The sequence below is a fragment of the Eubalaena glacialis genome, chromosome 5 (genome assembly GCF_028564815.1).
Source record: "Eubalaena glacialis isolate mEubGla1 chromosome 5, mEubGla1.1.hap2.+ XY, whole genome shotgun sequence".
Lineage (NCBI taxonomy): Eukaryota > Metazoa > Chordata > Mammalia > Artiodactyla > Balaenidae > Eubalaena > Eubalaena glacialis.
In genome coordinates this window covers 54,279,922-54,296,612 of record NC_083720.1, presented here as the reverse complement: position 1 = coordinate 54,296,612, position 16,691 = coordinate 54,279,922, and positions in this window count along the sequence as shown.

Sequence of the window (16,691 nt, the reverse complement as noted above, 5' to 3'; positions counted from 1 at the left end):
AGGCTTAAAAATAGCATGTATCACTTCTGCCCATTCCATTGGCCCAAGAATGGGCATACATAACTCCAAGGAAGCCTGGAAAATAACTTGTGCTTACCCAGAAGAAAAAGAAAATAGGGTGCTATGAACTCATAACATTCTCTGCCAAAAATACTTTTTTCAATGGTTGTGGAGAGAGTCGTATGAGATGATGAGTGTGCAAAACTACTTTGTACATTATAATCTGCTATGCAAACATAGAGTGCTATTGTTATTATAATTACTATATGTAATGTCTTTATGAATACCTTACCACCAGGGAGTGGTAGCCCCCTCGGAAAGAAGAGAGTTTATGGATGTAAGAGACACTTGAAATTTTTGGATCAAACAGGCTCTAAAAATTATATTTTATGAGACAGGGCATTCAGAGCCCTTTCTTCCAACTTGGGTGCCTTGAAATACACTGAAATTTCTTCTTCCTCCATGGTAGTAACGAGGTTTGTATGCATAGAAGCAATTACTGAAGCACTTTCCAGGTTACCTCAGTAGTTAGATTACTTGCTGTAAAACTGAACTTTATTTATGATACCCTTCAATGCCAGAAACAATGAGTTGGAAATATAAAAATGAAGCTATCCATAATATTAACTAATTAACTAAAAATCCGTGCTTAATATTTTCCAAGAGTAAAGCAGTGTGCTGGGGAGATAGGATACATCAGAAAACATATAAGCCAAGATAAAAACAATTCTCAGTGTGATCCCTTCAATCACATTTTGAAGGTCTCACTTCTAAACCACTTAATGTGTGAGATCGGGTCATGGTATTTTTTTCAACAGCCTTTTCACAAAGTAGCATGAGCAGCACAATTATTCCACTAATTTTAAAAGAGTTCTCTTCTGTTTGTGTCTTCTAAATGATAGAATGAAACATGGAGAAAATGAAAATGCTACAGATTAGAATTAATTATATTGAATACAGGATAAAGCAGGGATGATTCATTTATTTATTTAATTTTTAGCAAAGTAGCAAATTGAAGGGAATTCCTATGAAGCAATTAGTCATCCAACTTTTGTTATTTCAAACAAAGCAAGTGAATCAGACATTTAAAGGGGTTTATAAAGATCTCACAGACTGTTGGAGGTGGAATGCAGGGGTATTTGGAGACCACTGTGTTGGCTAGTGGGGATGATGGTACCCGGTTGAAAGTCGTGACCTGGGTGGGTCTCTGTGTCTCCATATTATATATAATCTCCCCACTTCTAAATAGCTGGTGTTCAATGGATAGGGTATGCATAAGGCCCAGTTTGTTCAAGCCAGTCCAAGTTTACCCCGATTCTCCATCATAACTATTAATAGTGTCCTCATTCACTCTCCAGTGTCCCCAGTTTGGACAATTCATTACATGGACAGGCTGTCAATGGATATGTGTTCATGGCTTGATGGGCAGAACTTGGGAAGATGATACTCATGCCACCTCTTAACGGCCACGCCCAAGAGGCTTAAAACATCAGAATGCACAAATAACTGAGCACAGAGAAAGTAATAGGATCCACAGGCCCGTAACTGAAGGTCTTACTGGTTGTAGACATTTCCTTCCCTGAAACCTGGCCAGAAAGCTCCTCAGCAACAAGAAAATGGCCAATCAGCACTGATTTGTGATCTGCCACCACCCAAAAGAGGAGGCGAATTGTTATTTGAGAATCTGTATGAGCTTGGATCACCATTGCTAAAAACCTGGGCTTGGGAACCCAAAATAACTTGTCCAAATTTATAAAAATTCAGTGCTCCTCATTTTGATCAGTAAAAATAATGTCTCTAGCTATTTATCAATTAAATTCTTATATTTGCCAAAGGTGAATCTTGGGGGTATTTGTTAATTGCCTCATTATTGATTCTAGGCTTTATTAATCATAATGATAAAATTTCATAGGGCAAGAGGTCAGAGTGAGCTTGGGCAACATCCAGTTCTACACGCTTCAAGATATAATACCCAGAAAGACCCAAAGGCTTACCTCAAAGCATTAGCTTATTGGAAGCCTGCGAGGACTGTGCCAGTCCCTAACTCCTCACCTGGCGTTCCTACATCCTATAAGTCATCACAACACCAACACTTGCCTCCTGCTGGTTTCCAGTTCCTGCATTTGTTTGGAAGCATTAATACTGGAGAAGTGTTTTTCTCCATAATATTTAGGAAAGAGAACATGAGTTTAGCCTTCAGCTAGAGAAAGATGACTGCTCACCTAAGCCATTCTTTCTAATTTTAGGAATAATTTTAAAACTCTTGGTTCATCTTGAGATAGCATCAGTCAAGAGCAAATGACATGCTTCCTCTTCTCTTAAACTTTCTCGGAGCCCATCCTTTTCCATTTTGGCCATAAAAATTCTCACAACTCTCCAGGTAAGGATCTTTCCATTTGTTCACTATTGTACCCCCAGAGCCTGACCTAGTGTCTACCCCATAGCTGTTCTATACATATTTTTGGAAATTAACAAATTAATGGAAAAAAGATGAAATTCACCAGGTAGCATGCAGCCAAAATATGAGTCTTCTGGGCAATAAACAGCCATGTGTCCTCCACATTGCCAGGACTCCACTGAGTTGAGAACCACCAGAGTGCCTGGAAAAACTGAGAACTGCCTTAGAAACAGAGCCAAGCAAAACTAATTAACAAAGAGGTTTGCAGAAAAGTTATTAACACTACAAAAAGAAGAGAGTCCTTCCTGGATGAGAATATTAACATTGCAGAGAGATAGCAAAAAAAAGAAAAAAAAAATGCAAGAGATAAATTGCTTATTGGGGAGGATAATAGCAATTGGGATATATAAGAGTGAAGATGGCTGCTGATGGCTGTAGGCAACAGAAATAGGAACTCAAGCTGGCTTAAATAATCCGATAATATATTTTCTGACATAATTGGTAATCCAGGGTAGGTAGGCTTTTGGGTTGGGCAATTCAGAAGCTCAAAATGTCATCACGGGTCCATGTTCCCTCCAACCCTTGGCTTCGCAGAATCCTCACTATCAATATGAACTCTGAATGGCAACACCATGACTGAGGCAACTGTCAAGTCTAGATTATAATGCCCACAGGAAAAAGTGGGACAAACGCTCACTGTGGCTCTCTCTATTTTATTTATATATGTGCCGTTCATTTATTTTTGAAGAATCCATGCTCTTTATTACTATTAATGAGGCTTGTAATCCCCTGACTATAGTTTTCCCACTGAACTGGAGCAAACATAATGCTTAGAGTCAGAGTCTGCAGCTCTTCTTTACCAGCAATGAAACTTTTCCAAGAAGCTCTCAGAGTCTTTTCCCCTCATATCCCATTGATTGGGTTCCACATCTTTTCCTAACACATTCCTCATAAAGCAAATGGATATCCCCTTGCTGCTCTTATAGGGGTGATCAGTTTAGGCTAAAGCCTGTGGCTGCATGGGGAGGGGTGAATACCTAAAAAAAAGTTATGCTAGAGAGAAGAAAAGGGAACTGCTGTGTCAGCAACCATTAGTACTCCAGAGTGAGAGCATCAATGATTAATTAGCAACCTGAGTTAGCTCTCTGACATGTGACGATTATAGCAATTCCCAAAGAGGTATCTCACACAGGCAAGGTACTTACTTTATAAAAATCTTTCCAAGGCTCTGAAGTAGATAATTACTATTATCCCATCTTTTCAGATAAGGAAACCAAGGTTCAACTGGCTGACATACTGAGTTATACAGTCAGGAAGTGGCAGCTGCATATGGGGAGTCAAACAATTAGTGAAAATGTGTCTGATTCCCTGAAATAAAAATTCCGAGTCACAGAGTTTTGAAAGAAAACTTCCAAGCAAATGCCCAATACCCTATGAAGCCATACGTTAAATGTATTTCATTGATCATAATAACACTGTTTTTGGTACATCATTTATTCATTTATGTATTCATTTATTCAACGACTTGGCTTATTATGTGCAAGACAAATTGCCAAGTACTTGGGACTAAAAAGAAGAAAAAATTCCACCTGTGTGGGAAGTCCTGAGTTCACACACCAGGCAAGAGTAAAAGGTAAGTGTCGACCATATTTCCTAATCCTAAAATGTCATCAATTGGAAAACATGCAAGTCACACTGAGAAAGGAAAGGGGAGGGAAAATGCAAATTTAAATGCACATATTGATTTTAAACTACATATAAGTTTCAAAATGGTTCTAACCTGGGGGAAAGACTGTCAGAAGAGGAGAGATCTGCCAACCACAGCACAGGTTCTATAATAAGGTAGACACACAATGCCTTATGCAGGCACAAAATGAGCAAGCAATTCATTCTCCAAGGAGGGCATGGGGGTGATGTGATAGAGAAGGTAACCTTTTAAATACGAGCACTGGAAAATGAGTTGAGCTTTCCAGATAGAGAGAATCCAGGAAGAAAAAGCAACACAATAAGACATTGGGTGGGAAGCAAGAGTGGCTTCAGGGCAGAATCTTCCTCATGACGGCAAGAGAGAAAGAAGCAGAGAGATAAAGAGAGAGAGAGAGAGATAGACAAAGAGACAGAGACAGAGAGAGAGCTGGGTACGCATACAATCCAGTGCTTTCCAGAATGAAACATTCAGCTTCCCAATTATTCTTTGAGCTGCTGGAGCCCGATTCCTCAGGCTGAGAGTCCTTAGCCCCCCACTTCCTGGTCTGACCCTGTAGCGTCTCTTTTCTGAGCCTCAGCCCCATCCTCTGTAAAAGTGGCCAAGTCCCCATGCCTACTCCTCAGGACGAGCTCTCAGGATTTACCTCCAGCCTACCCAGGAGGTACAGAGCTCCAAGCCTGGAGTGTGGCAAGCATCCAGTAAACGGTGGCAGGCCAAGAAAAAGGAGAAAGAGATTCCATTCTTCAGGCTTGACACTCAAAGAAACACCTCACTCAAGTGTGCCAGACACGCCCCTTCAGGGAGACAAGGTGGTTTTGACAGAGAGACTGTGACCCCAAATGTAGACACAGTCCAGTGCACCTCATTTCTGCAACCACTTCCAGAAAAATACAGGAGTGAGTCTGGGGAAGAGCAGAGTGGAGACGACAGAGGAAGAGGATTATAAGCTGTATCAGCCGGGGATTCCTGGACGTGGCGGCGGAGGGGTGTCAAGATCACCTCGCCTGAGGCGTGGGTGATTTCAAAATAAGGAGAATGGCGTTTCCGTTTCATTTGAAGATGGCTGAAAACGGGAGCTTTACAAATTAATCCCCCTCAGTGGAGTGTGAGGGAACCAGATTGAGGTGTTTCTTGTCCAAAGAAGGGATCCCACCCCATTCCTTGTGCTCTGGTGGCGCTGAAGGGCACTCAGTATGATTCTGGGCCACTGAATGGAGAGGCACAGAGGCCGGCAGAGGTATCTTGCGGGTACACTGCTCTGGACAGCAGTCCAGAAAGTGGGCACTTGGGCTGGCAGAGCCCAAAGGGGGGTGACAGCCCCTCCTCCCCAGGAAGCAGAGTAAAGCTGAATGCCAATGGAGCATGGGTGGGGATGGGGGCGTGCGTGCCCTCCATAATCCAAGACCACCATTCCACCTATGAATCCCAACATTAAACCAGCCCAGATGGGCACAGTGTACGCCTTTCAGTCCCCCTGCACTTGCTGCCACCAGCCTTGAACAACTCCCACAGTGGGGACCAACCCAGTGATGATACGGAAAGTAGTCGCCAGCAGAAACTCAGGAAAGGAACCATCCAGGCAAACCTCCTTCCCACTAACTCAGATGCCATCCCAAGGAGGAGGAGAAGAGGAATCTCACTGAATATCAACCCCAAGGACACTAAGGTTTAAACCAGAAGAACTTTGGGATTATATTTTCTGCCATGTTTAGTCTGTTCAGGCTGCTGTAACTGGATACCATAGACTGAGTAACTTATAAATAATGAACATTTATTTCTCACAGTTCTGGAGGTTGGGAAGTCCAAGATCAAAGGTGCCGATAGATCCAGTGCCTGGTAAAGGCCAACTTCCTGGCTTGTAGAAGGCTGTCTTCTTGTATCTTCACATGGCGGAGAGCAGAGCAGAGAGTAAACAAGCAAGCTCTCCTGTCTCATAAGGGCACTAGTTCCATTCTTAAGGGCTCCACACTCATGACCTAATCACTTCCCAAAGGTCCCACCTCCTAACATCATCCCATTAGGGATGATGGATTAGGGTTTCAACATATGATTTCAGGGGACATAAACTTTCAGTCCATAATATGTTATAAGAGACCAAGGAAGGATTCATGAGCTAGAGTGAGTTCAATCACAGGAAAGCCAAGTTTTGTGCACTCTAATTTTTCCCAGTAGTTGAGAAAATTTCATCAGTACCAGCTAACATTATTGAACCCTTAATTCTGGCAGGCATTAGGTTTCACATTTACATGGATTGCCAATTTAATCCTCCTAAGTAGATAGCTGCTACTGTTATTTCTATTTCACAGATGAGAAAACTGACATAAAAATCCTGTGTTCTTACTGTATGTATTGAGTAGAGACAATAGCTAAAGGAGTAACAAGCTATTTTATCCTGTCTCTTGAACGAAGCAGCAAATGTCACCATCATGAGGGAGGAGTACAAACACCACCTAACACCCCTGGAAACACTATCTAGAAAAGCATGTGTGTCCCCTGCCCACAGGGTCTCCCCTTCTACATCAGACGAGAAGGACAGCGATCTCCCAGGCAAACCTGTGATGCAGGTTCAGCCAGCGCCTCTTTCTCCTTCGTGGTGGAAAGCCCTCCTCTCTAATGTCTACTCTGGATCCCAGCTTCTAGGCTGACCAGCCTTGTAATCTTACATCCGTGTAAACTGAGTAAGTTAACTCCTCTGTGCCTCCATTTCCACGTGTGTACCAGAAGGCAAACAATGCCAACATGTCAGTATCTTAACAATGACGGGGAACAAGTTATGGACCACACTTCACATAACACCTAGCACAGTGGCTATTATCTTCCCCATCCCCATAGCCTCACTCTCAGCTACATGTTCAGTTAGAAAGCGAACTTCCCCTTTCTGACGCATATAAGGTATAGGCAAGTATTTAAATGTTTTCCCCTCCCTGGGGCGTTTTACTAGCAGCCTCTTGAAAATCAAAGCACCTTTAAAGACACAAAAGAATCCATTTCTAATGGAAAGATTTAAAATTTCCCACCATGATGGGTTATTATTAAGATTTTCCTGATTAAGATTTTCCATGGGTCAAATCCTCCTCCTAAAACAATGAAAACAGCATTTTAACTTTTTATTTATTTCCAACCTGTCTCTTTTCAGAAAAGACGTGAGATTGTCAAGAACTGAAGTCAATATATTTTGTGAAATATCAGTTATTAAAAAAAGAAACTGAAAATCAGAAATCAGGACAGGAGATGGAATCAACTTGCTCTTCCAAAAGATCATCCAAAGCTATGGGGCCTAAAAACATCAGACATTGATCTGAGTGTCTTATCAGCTAAAGCAAAGTATTTGCATTGTTCCTAAAAATTTATACCTTTAAAGCATCTTCACATACATGTTTTATTTGTTCCTCTCAGCAATCCAGTGAAGAAGAGATTACACTCCCCATTTTACAGATAAGAAAACTGAGGTCCTGGAAAACAAAACCATCAGACCCAGATGTCGTAAATCATTGTTCAATGCTCTTCTGTTACACCACAGCCCCCTACTTCCCAGGATGGGGTAGAATTTTGAAGCAGAAAAGGACTTTAAAGATGATCTAGTCCAGCTCTTAGAGAGCTATTTTGAATAATGCATGTATGTCAATACTCACATAAACAGTATTAAATTTAATAAAATAATATTGAAATTTACGATTATCTGTGGTACATGCTTGACAACACACCTGGCCACTTTCTTCTGGGTTTGAGATGGGCTTTTTTTATGACACAGAAGTAACTAGAAGGTCAAATTATGTATATGGGCATAATCCAGGTCTCTTTGGTTTTCTCATTTTGGGCATCAAGGGTCTAACAAGATTCACATCATTATCCCTAAGTCATGAATCAGGCATGTTTTAAAAACTCTCCATGGCTAAATAATGCCTTGCAAGATCATCTTCCAGAAGCACTTCTCTTCCAGTCATGATTAGCCTTTTCTAAAGATTCCGCTCAGCTAGGATTTTTAGTGTTTTTTAATTGCATATTTTATGACATTTTAATTTTATGTTTATTCATTATTAATCATCTTTATTATGTTTTAATTGTCAATGCAGCATCCTGAGGAGGGAGAGGGAACACTTCACAAATAAGAATATTAATTTATTTGCCTTAAAATAATAATGAAGATTTTAATAAAATTACTTCTCTTAATAGGTCTCTGTGGAATGTTAATGCCCCACCCTTTAATGAACTAATGAGATACCAGGTGAATTTCATTAAGCACTGTGCCCACTTCCAACCAAAAAATTTTAAGCAACAATTGTAAACCTTCAAAATATTTACCTAAAGGCAACTTGCTGATTCCCTCTAAAAGGCAATCTAAGAGCAACATACAGAGAATAAAATCTAAATGTATCCTCTCTCATTCTGGCATCTATTTGGAGGGTGAATATATTGACATTGCCCATCTCACTGTGGTCTCCCAAACCACTTCGCATTTTACTTGCTCCCCTATCAGGAAAGGGCTGCCTGTCAGCACACAACTCTGCAAAGCATTCTGAGTTTCAGGACCATTCAAGGTGCACACCTAAAGTAATAATATTGACTATTCATGATGCTGTCTTATACCCAAAGATGTCACAGTTCTCTGGAAACATCAAGTAAGCCTCACAAGTTCTCAACGCCAGGAGAAGACTGCTGGTCTTATAAACAGGGGAACTGAGGAGAACTGAGGGGCAGGGAGAGGAAGGCAGTTGCACGGTGCTTCCCAGCCACGGTGGAAAGTCTCATGGAAAAACAAGCTGGCCACAGGCAGGTTGAGCTTGCCTGGCCCTTCATGAAACACGGACTGCCTTAGCGGCTCTTGGATTTGCCAGTGAGTTCTCCTACTTCTTATGTTATCAACACAAGAAAGAAGTTGTGTGTGTTCTTTTGAATGAACGTACTTTTTTGTATCACTGTCAAGGTTTGCTTTTAATACCAGCCATTGATGTACAGCTTTCTTGTACCTTGACAGTTTTAATAAGCTGCTTCCATGTTGCAGCAGTCATTTTTGGAGCTGGCATTTCCTCTTCTGCGCAGAGGATGCTACAGCCATTATGAAATTAACCTAATATTCTTCCAGCATCATTTTAGAATAGTGTTAAAATAATGGCTTTTTGGTTATATCTGTTACTGTAGGATTGCAATGCATTCTTACAAACCTTGCTAATTTTCTGAATGCGCAATCTATAAAAATCCTTCCACAGAAAAGAAAAACCAATGTCAGTAAATTTTCCCACGTAAGAAGAACTTTTTTTGTTTGTTTTGTTTTAATTAACAGTTAAAACAATTCCTTTCACATCACTTTAATGTTATCCTTTGGGGCTCTCTGAAAATGAACCAACTCACTTCAATAAAATCACTGTCATTCTATTTACCAGACCAAAGTTTATTGGAGCATGACTACTAAATGCAACTAAGTCAGAAAAAAGAAAAGCAACTCCCATAAACTCTCAATTAACAGTATGTTTTGTACCCCCGACACACACATCCTACACACACACACACACACACCCTACACACATACACACACACACAGACACACACAGACACACGCACACACACACATACACACACACACACACACACATACACACACACACACACACAGACTCATCTTGTGCAGTGTAGTTTCGGCTCCAGACATTTTTTAAAAAGCATTTGGTAACTGATTACAAGAATGAGTCCCTCTCATTCTTTAAATGACCCATTAAAATATCATTGTAAATCCTTCTATTATAAAGTCCAGTCCCCATGATGTCATGAAACCCAGCCCAAGGAGAAGAACCATAGAAATGTTATCTCTTGAGACTAGAAGAAAGAAAGCTTTCAGAGCTCTCATCTCCAAGTTCTCATTTTATCAATCAAGAAGCGAAGTCTAACCAGGATGGCATGAGTCCAAAGGTGATTTTAACACCATAGCAACCTAAGGAACAAATCTAGCAACAGCAGAACCCACTTCAAAGAGCAGAGGGTAAACGTGGGATGTAAAATTCTCTTTAGCAAAGTGGCAGCAGAGAGGGACAGTTCCAAAACAAGCACAGGTTAATATTTTTTCTTTCCGTGAATCAATCATGAATTCTTAGAGGAAAGTGACGATCAAAATCTCTTTACAAATAACAGAAATAAATAAGGATAACTGCAACGTACAGCCCGAATTCTGAGAATTAAACTATAAAGTCAACACTAACAGATGTAATATATGCAAAAATGCCTGAAAGACACAATGATTTGGTATAAACAAGCAAGTAAATCAAAATGAATTTTACATAATGAAAGGTACAAGCTTAACTGAAGAATGAGTGGGCCAAAGGCAAGGGATGGAGAAGGGGCCCCTTGGAGTTTGGGAAAACAGAGTCAGAGAGTTGATCCCTGCAGCTTCAGACTGGCCACCTGGCTTAGGTTATCCTCACTTCAGCTTAGAGGTGTTAGGTCTCCAGAATACAATTATGATCAAGGCCCCTGACATCTGTGCCCCATCCAGGATGATTCCCCACCCTACTTTAATCCAATAAGAAAAATAGATCAGATAATGGAGGACTCAGCCTTTAGACAAAAGGTAATGATGGTAACAAATTAGCGTGAGACCCCAATGCCCCCTTAACAATTTTGTTATTTTTTTCTTCATTGTCTTTCTCCCAGGCTTGGCCAAAATACTTTCTCTCAACCCCAGAGAGAAATCTTCAGACTTTAGCCCCTACTGAAACCCACCATCAATCTTCCTTTTATTCTTAACTGGAATGAATGCCTAGGATTTTGTATCTCATATGGGATTGGGAACCCAAAGGTCAAGGGGAAAGGTTTAGGGGAGAGTTCGAAATGCTTTCATCAAATAGCCATGATCCTCTAGGAAAGCCATCTGGTCACGGATTTTAACAGCTGGAAAGGACTTGAGGGATCACTAATCTGACCCATCTATTATGACTCCATTTATATAGCAAGACTTTTCCAAAATTGCATATATAAGAAATGAGACTTAAAACTATGCTGACCCCCAAATCCAGATTTTTCTTCCACTCCACCAGGCCTCTTCTTCCTGTCTTAATTTCATTAGCAGCAAATAAATTGGTTGAATTTAAAGGGATTGTTACAAATGGAGTTTCAGAATACAACATCAGCAAGGCTTCCAGTATCAGGTTCCTATCCCTATTTCAACTGAAATTGTAGAGGGAAGGAACTACTAAGACAATATTAATTTGCAGCAAGTTCTGGTAGCATTGCTCAGGTGGGAGAATGTAAGACATTATCCACCACCTATGAAATACAGGCTGCCTGAGAATGAAGCCACCACAGAGGAAGGTGGGTCTGAGAGCTGGAGATAGCATCCGGACAACGTCCCTGGGACATCTGGAAACAGGGACTAAGTCTAAAGCTAGGCCTGGCTCCACACCTGAATATTGCAGGAACTGAACCGAAGGAAAAAAATCTCATTTTCACTCAAAGTAGTTTGAGTTATGTCTCTTTCACTGGAAACCAGAAAAAGACCTAATACCTTAATGGAATTTTCATGCAACTTGAGGGAAAGTGATGGTCAATTATAAGGATCTAAAGTGAGAATTGCAGAATAAAGTATAAAAAGTGGGCTGAGCATTCCAGGAAGCCTTGAGCTGGAACTGTGATTTGGGAAGGAAACAATTGTCTTCTCTAGAATCCAGCTTTCTCATCTGTAAGACAGAGATAGTAGCTCCCTCGCAGAGCTATTCTAAGAACTAAATTAGTTTATAAATGTGAAATGACTAGATCAGTGCCTGGCACTCTAATATCTATATAATAGTGTGCCTTTTATATTAGACATTAATTAGAAATGAAAGTTAAAGTGTAATTTATGGCATACTTCACTTGGGCTACACTCAAGCTGGGAGACTCGTTCCTCCTAGCCCAGCAGCTAAGGAACCTGGGAGAGCCCCAGATAGCTAACAAAGTGGGTAACGAAGTGGCTCCCTTCCTCAGCTCTGAGAATCACATACAGACTCCAAAAGTGACCCTGCCATATGAGTGCTTCATTAATATGTGTGTATTTGTGTGTACATTTTAGCTTTACTTTTTACATTCTGGAGGAATCAACATGTTATTTTATGCTGTAGCAGCTACAGTCATAATGCTGCCAATTTAACTCTTCAACCCAAAAAGATGGTGACTTGTCTCTCTCATAATTTCTAGAACAATGATCTTGCCAAGCTCTTAGGTTTTGAGGAAATCCCCTGCCCATCTCATTTCCAGGCAGAGCACAAGTCAGAAAAACTGAGTAAAAAATTCTCCCCTTAGAAAAACACTCATTTGTGGCAATGAACTTCCAGCATTCTTTTGAACTCTGCCTCTTCCGTGTTTGTGATGTGAATAGACCTTGCAGTTAATTATCAACATGAATAATATATGACTGTGAGCCCAAGAAATAAGTCAAAGGTTCCAAAGAGTTTTATCCCCAGTTTCACATGCGGATGTTCTTGCAAATACACGTTCCATTTTAAACATGTCAGCACATTTGGGGATAGAAACTTTTTGGTGCTGGCCTTCTCAAAGGTGGCTCATTAGTGAACAGCTCATGCAATCGACAAGCTATTGACAGAGGAGGGAGAGACTAAGTTTCTTATCTCTGCCTTTGCATGTTCAAGTGTCTCAGATATATTGATGAAACTAAATTCTTCTCTCTGTCTCTGTCTCTCTCTCTCTCTCCTCTTTCTCTTTCTCTCCACTGTGTATCACAATAATTTGTTAGAACAGAGTGGAATTTTGCCAACATGTAATTCTTTTTCAGCCCCAAATGTGTCTTTTGGTCACCTTGCTTTTCCCTCTAACTACCAGCTAAAAGTTCCCATTTAAGTGGCAGGCCTTTTTAATAATAAGTTAAGGCTTTGCAGCAATTGCAAGAGTTCGGGTACAGTGTCCGATATCATAAGACATGATAAATGTTCAGTGAAGGATACAGTTCGAAATTCCACTGGAAAAATAGAGTGGGCTAAAACAATAGACATTCTTTATGACAACACTCGAGCTAAGTTAAAACGGTGATGCTCATTTTTTTTGGCATGCTTTCCAGGTATCCAATTTTTTTTGAATTTTTTTTCTCATTAATGACTATGGAAACCAATATGGCAGGTAGCATGCTCAGGCTAATTTGGTTGACCAACTGAATCAAATGGACTGTTAGTGAATTACTACTAGCAGGGCTGTAGATGTGCATGAATAATTCTGGCTGATATCCGTAACATTCCAATCCACACACTCCTGCTAGTCTGTGTGGCATGAGGGCAGAGTGGACATAATCGCTTCCTCTTTGGTCATGCCAGAGGACTAGCATTCCTGGTGTTGACTGCTAAGTGCGTCAAGGATCCGTACTCCTCTGAGCCTTAAGGAGGTAGGAGAAAACCAGTGCATCCTGTTGCTTTCTTGGCAAAAGGAAAAGACAACAAAGGCACAACCCTTCCTCCCTCTTCAATATCTCTAGGGAAGCATCTAGCAGATAGACAGAGCTCAACCTCTGGAAGCAGAGACCTAGGCTTCAGTTCCAACCTGACTAGGTACTAGAGCTGAGGACTTTAGCAAATTGTTTCAATTCTGTGCTACTCATTTCCTCATCTGAAAAATGGACTTAATGTCTACCTTTCAAGGTTCTTGGGAGAATTTGATGTCAAGTGACAGATAAAAAGTAGGAACATAGGAAATAGTAGTTCTTGGCAAAGATTTCAGAGAAAGTAGAACTTAAGAAACAGAAGCAGTTAAGAAGAAACATAATATATATATATATATATTATAACTGAATCTCTTTGCTGTACACCTGAAACGAGCACAACATTTAATTAACTATGCTTCAGTTAAAAAACTAAAGAAAAAAGAGGAAACAAAATATTAATATTATCAAAGCAACAATAGAGCTATTGTTATTCTTAAAATAATTTATGTGGTATTATAAATAAGATTATCTAAAAATGACTCCAGGGGTTCTCTCTGAATTGTCTGAACAAGGAGCTACCTAGCACTAGGGCTTACTCCTTCCCCCAGCAAGAAGAGCTTCTCCTTAACTCAACTGCCAGTGGGACTGGGGATTTCCTTCCCCAGCAGGAGAACCAGCAATGACCCACAGGTCCCAAAGTCTATTGGTCCTGGGAAGCTAGTTTTCCCAGACAGCCCCTGTAACAGCAGCACCCAAATCCAGAGTATCTGGATTCCAAGTAGCATATTTGTCTTTTCCCTCCACACCACACCCACTTGACAAGGCCCCTTTCCCATGTTAGATTTCCTGTCTTAGTCTGTTTGAGCTGCTATAACAAAATACCCCAGACTGGGTAGATTATAAACAACAGAAATTTATTTTTCACAGCCTGGAGACTGGAAGTCCAAGATCAAGGCACCAGCATGGTCAGGTTCTGGAGGAGCCCTTTCCTTGGTACCTATGTGTATTCACATAGTAGAAGGAGTGAGGGATCTCTGTGCGGTCTCTTTAAAAGGACACTAATCGTGTTCATGTGGGCTCCATCCTCATGACCAAAGCACCTCCCAAAGTTCTAACTCCTAACCCTATCACACTAGGCATTAGGATTTCAACATGGGAATTTTGAGGGGACACAAACCTTCAGACATGGCATATTATAAGAAAGCATAGTAATAGGGGGACATGTTTCCTGCCCCGAAATTTATTCCCACAGTTTGTTCGGCAGAGTACCTTGGCCCTAGATCACCTTTCCTTGGGGATAATGCAAGATTTTAGGACTGTGTACTTTCTTTTCTTACTAACCCTGGTTTTGTAAATGTCCCCCAAAAAGCCTGTTCCTTAACCACACCCTGTGATATTGTGGAATTTGTCTAGAGCCTATTGTACAACTGCCTAAAACTCCAGAATTTTTTTTCAATCAATCCTAAAGATCCATCCATGAGTTCTAGATACGTCATCTACCATGAAATGGGCACATATTTTGTTCTCTGTTCAGAGCACTCTACCAACCTCAGGAGGACAAGTTAATTAAACACTATCCCTGTCCTCAAAGGGTTTGGTTTTTGTCATTATTATGCTTTTATTCCATATCTTTGGTAGGAAAGAAAGTAAATACAATTGATTTAGCAGAACAGAATGAAAATTTATCCTCAATAGTACCTGTGTCACCAATTGATTGAGAATAAATTATGAACCAGGCACTCTACAAGCCACTTTATAGACTCTTTTACAAAATTCTCAGACTTACCCTCTGATAAGAGAACTGGGATTCAGAGAGGTTAAATAACTTGCCTGAGGTCACACAGCTAGTGAGTGATGAAAAAGAGTTTGAACTCAGTTCTGTTCTTGTAATAATAAGTTATCCTGCTTCCTAAGCAACTTGAATATCCAAAGGGAACCTCAGATCAGATGAATTAGGCTGGAACCAACATCTACACATTTAGTCTATTTTTCTTCAGTCACTAAAAGAGTGCCCCAAGGGCCTGAGAGTCTGCATGTTTCTTTGCAAATGATCATTTATTTCCAAAGAGTGATGTAGTTATTAAGGAAGAAAATAAGCAGAGTAGTTCTAGACACACAAATCACATTCCAAAGTATCCTTGTCCACTGATCAGTACTAATAAGGCTCATATTTAAAGCCCTGTCATATTCAAAATGCTGAAAGTATAAGTTGAGTTTTTATAGTGAACAGGGAAGAATAAGGGCAGAGTTTCTGAAGTTATAGCAAAGTCTACAAAACATGCAAATGAAATAAACTGTTATTTTTCAAGCTTCTCATGAAGCTGTTTTCAGTCTTTCAAATATTTACTGTGTTTAGGGTCCTGAGGCACAATTCCTCTAAAACAGCTATAAAAAAGCAAAGAAATAATAAATGAGCAAGTCAGTGCTACAAATCACTTGAATGTGCTTTATAAATTCCATTAATACTACCATCGACACTAAACATATTGACCCAAAGGAAGGTAAAAATGGAACTCACAATTGTTCAGGACCAGTTGTGTTCTGGGTTCTGTTTGGGAATATAATCCTATTTAATCTTCAGAGAGTAAACATTTGTATTTATTTTTGAGAGGGCAGACAGCAGAAGCAAGAAGAACTAAAATCCTGCAACCTGTGGACCGAAAACCACATTCACGGAAAGATAGACAAAATGAAAAGGCAGGGCACTAGGTACCAGATGAAGGAACAAGATAAAACCCAGAAAAACAATTAAATGAAGTGGAGATAGGCAACCTTCCAGAAAAAGAATTCAGAATAATGATAGGGGAGATGATCCAGGACCTCAGAAAAAGAATAGAGGCAAAGATGGAGAAGATGCAAGAAATGTTTAACAAACACCTAGAAGAATTAAAGAACAAACACCTAGAAGAATTAAAGAACAAACAAACAGAGATGAACAATACAATAATCGAAATGAAAAATACACTAGAAGGAATCAATAGCAGAGTAACTGAGGCAGAAGAACAGATAAGTGACCTGGAAGACAGAATGGTGGAATTCACTGCCGTGGAACAGAATAAAGAAAAAAGAATGAAAAGAAATGAAGACAGCCTAAGAGACCTCTGGGACAACATTAAATGCACCAACATTCGCATTATAGGGGTTCGAGAAGGAGAAGAGAGAGAGAAAGGACCCGAGAAAATATTTGAAGAGAT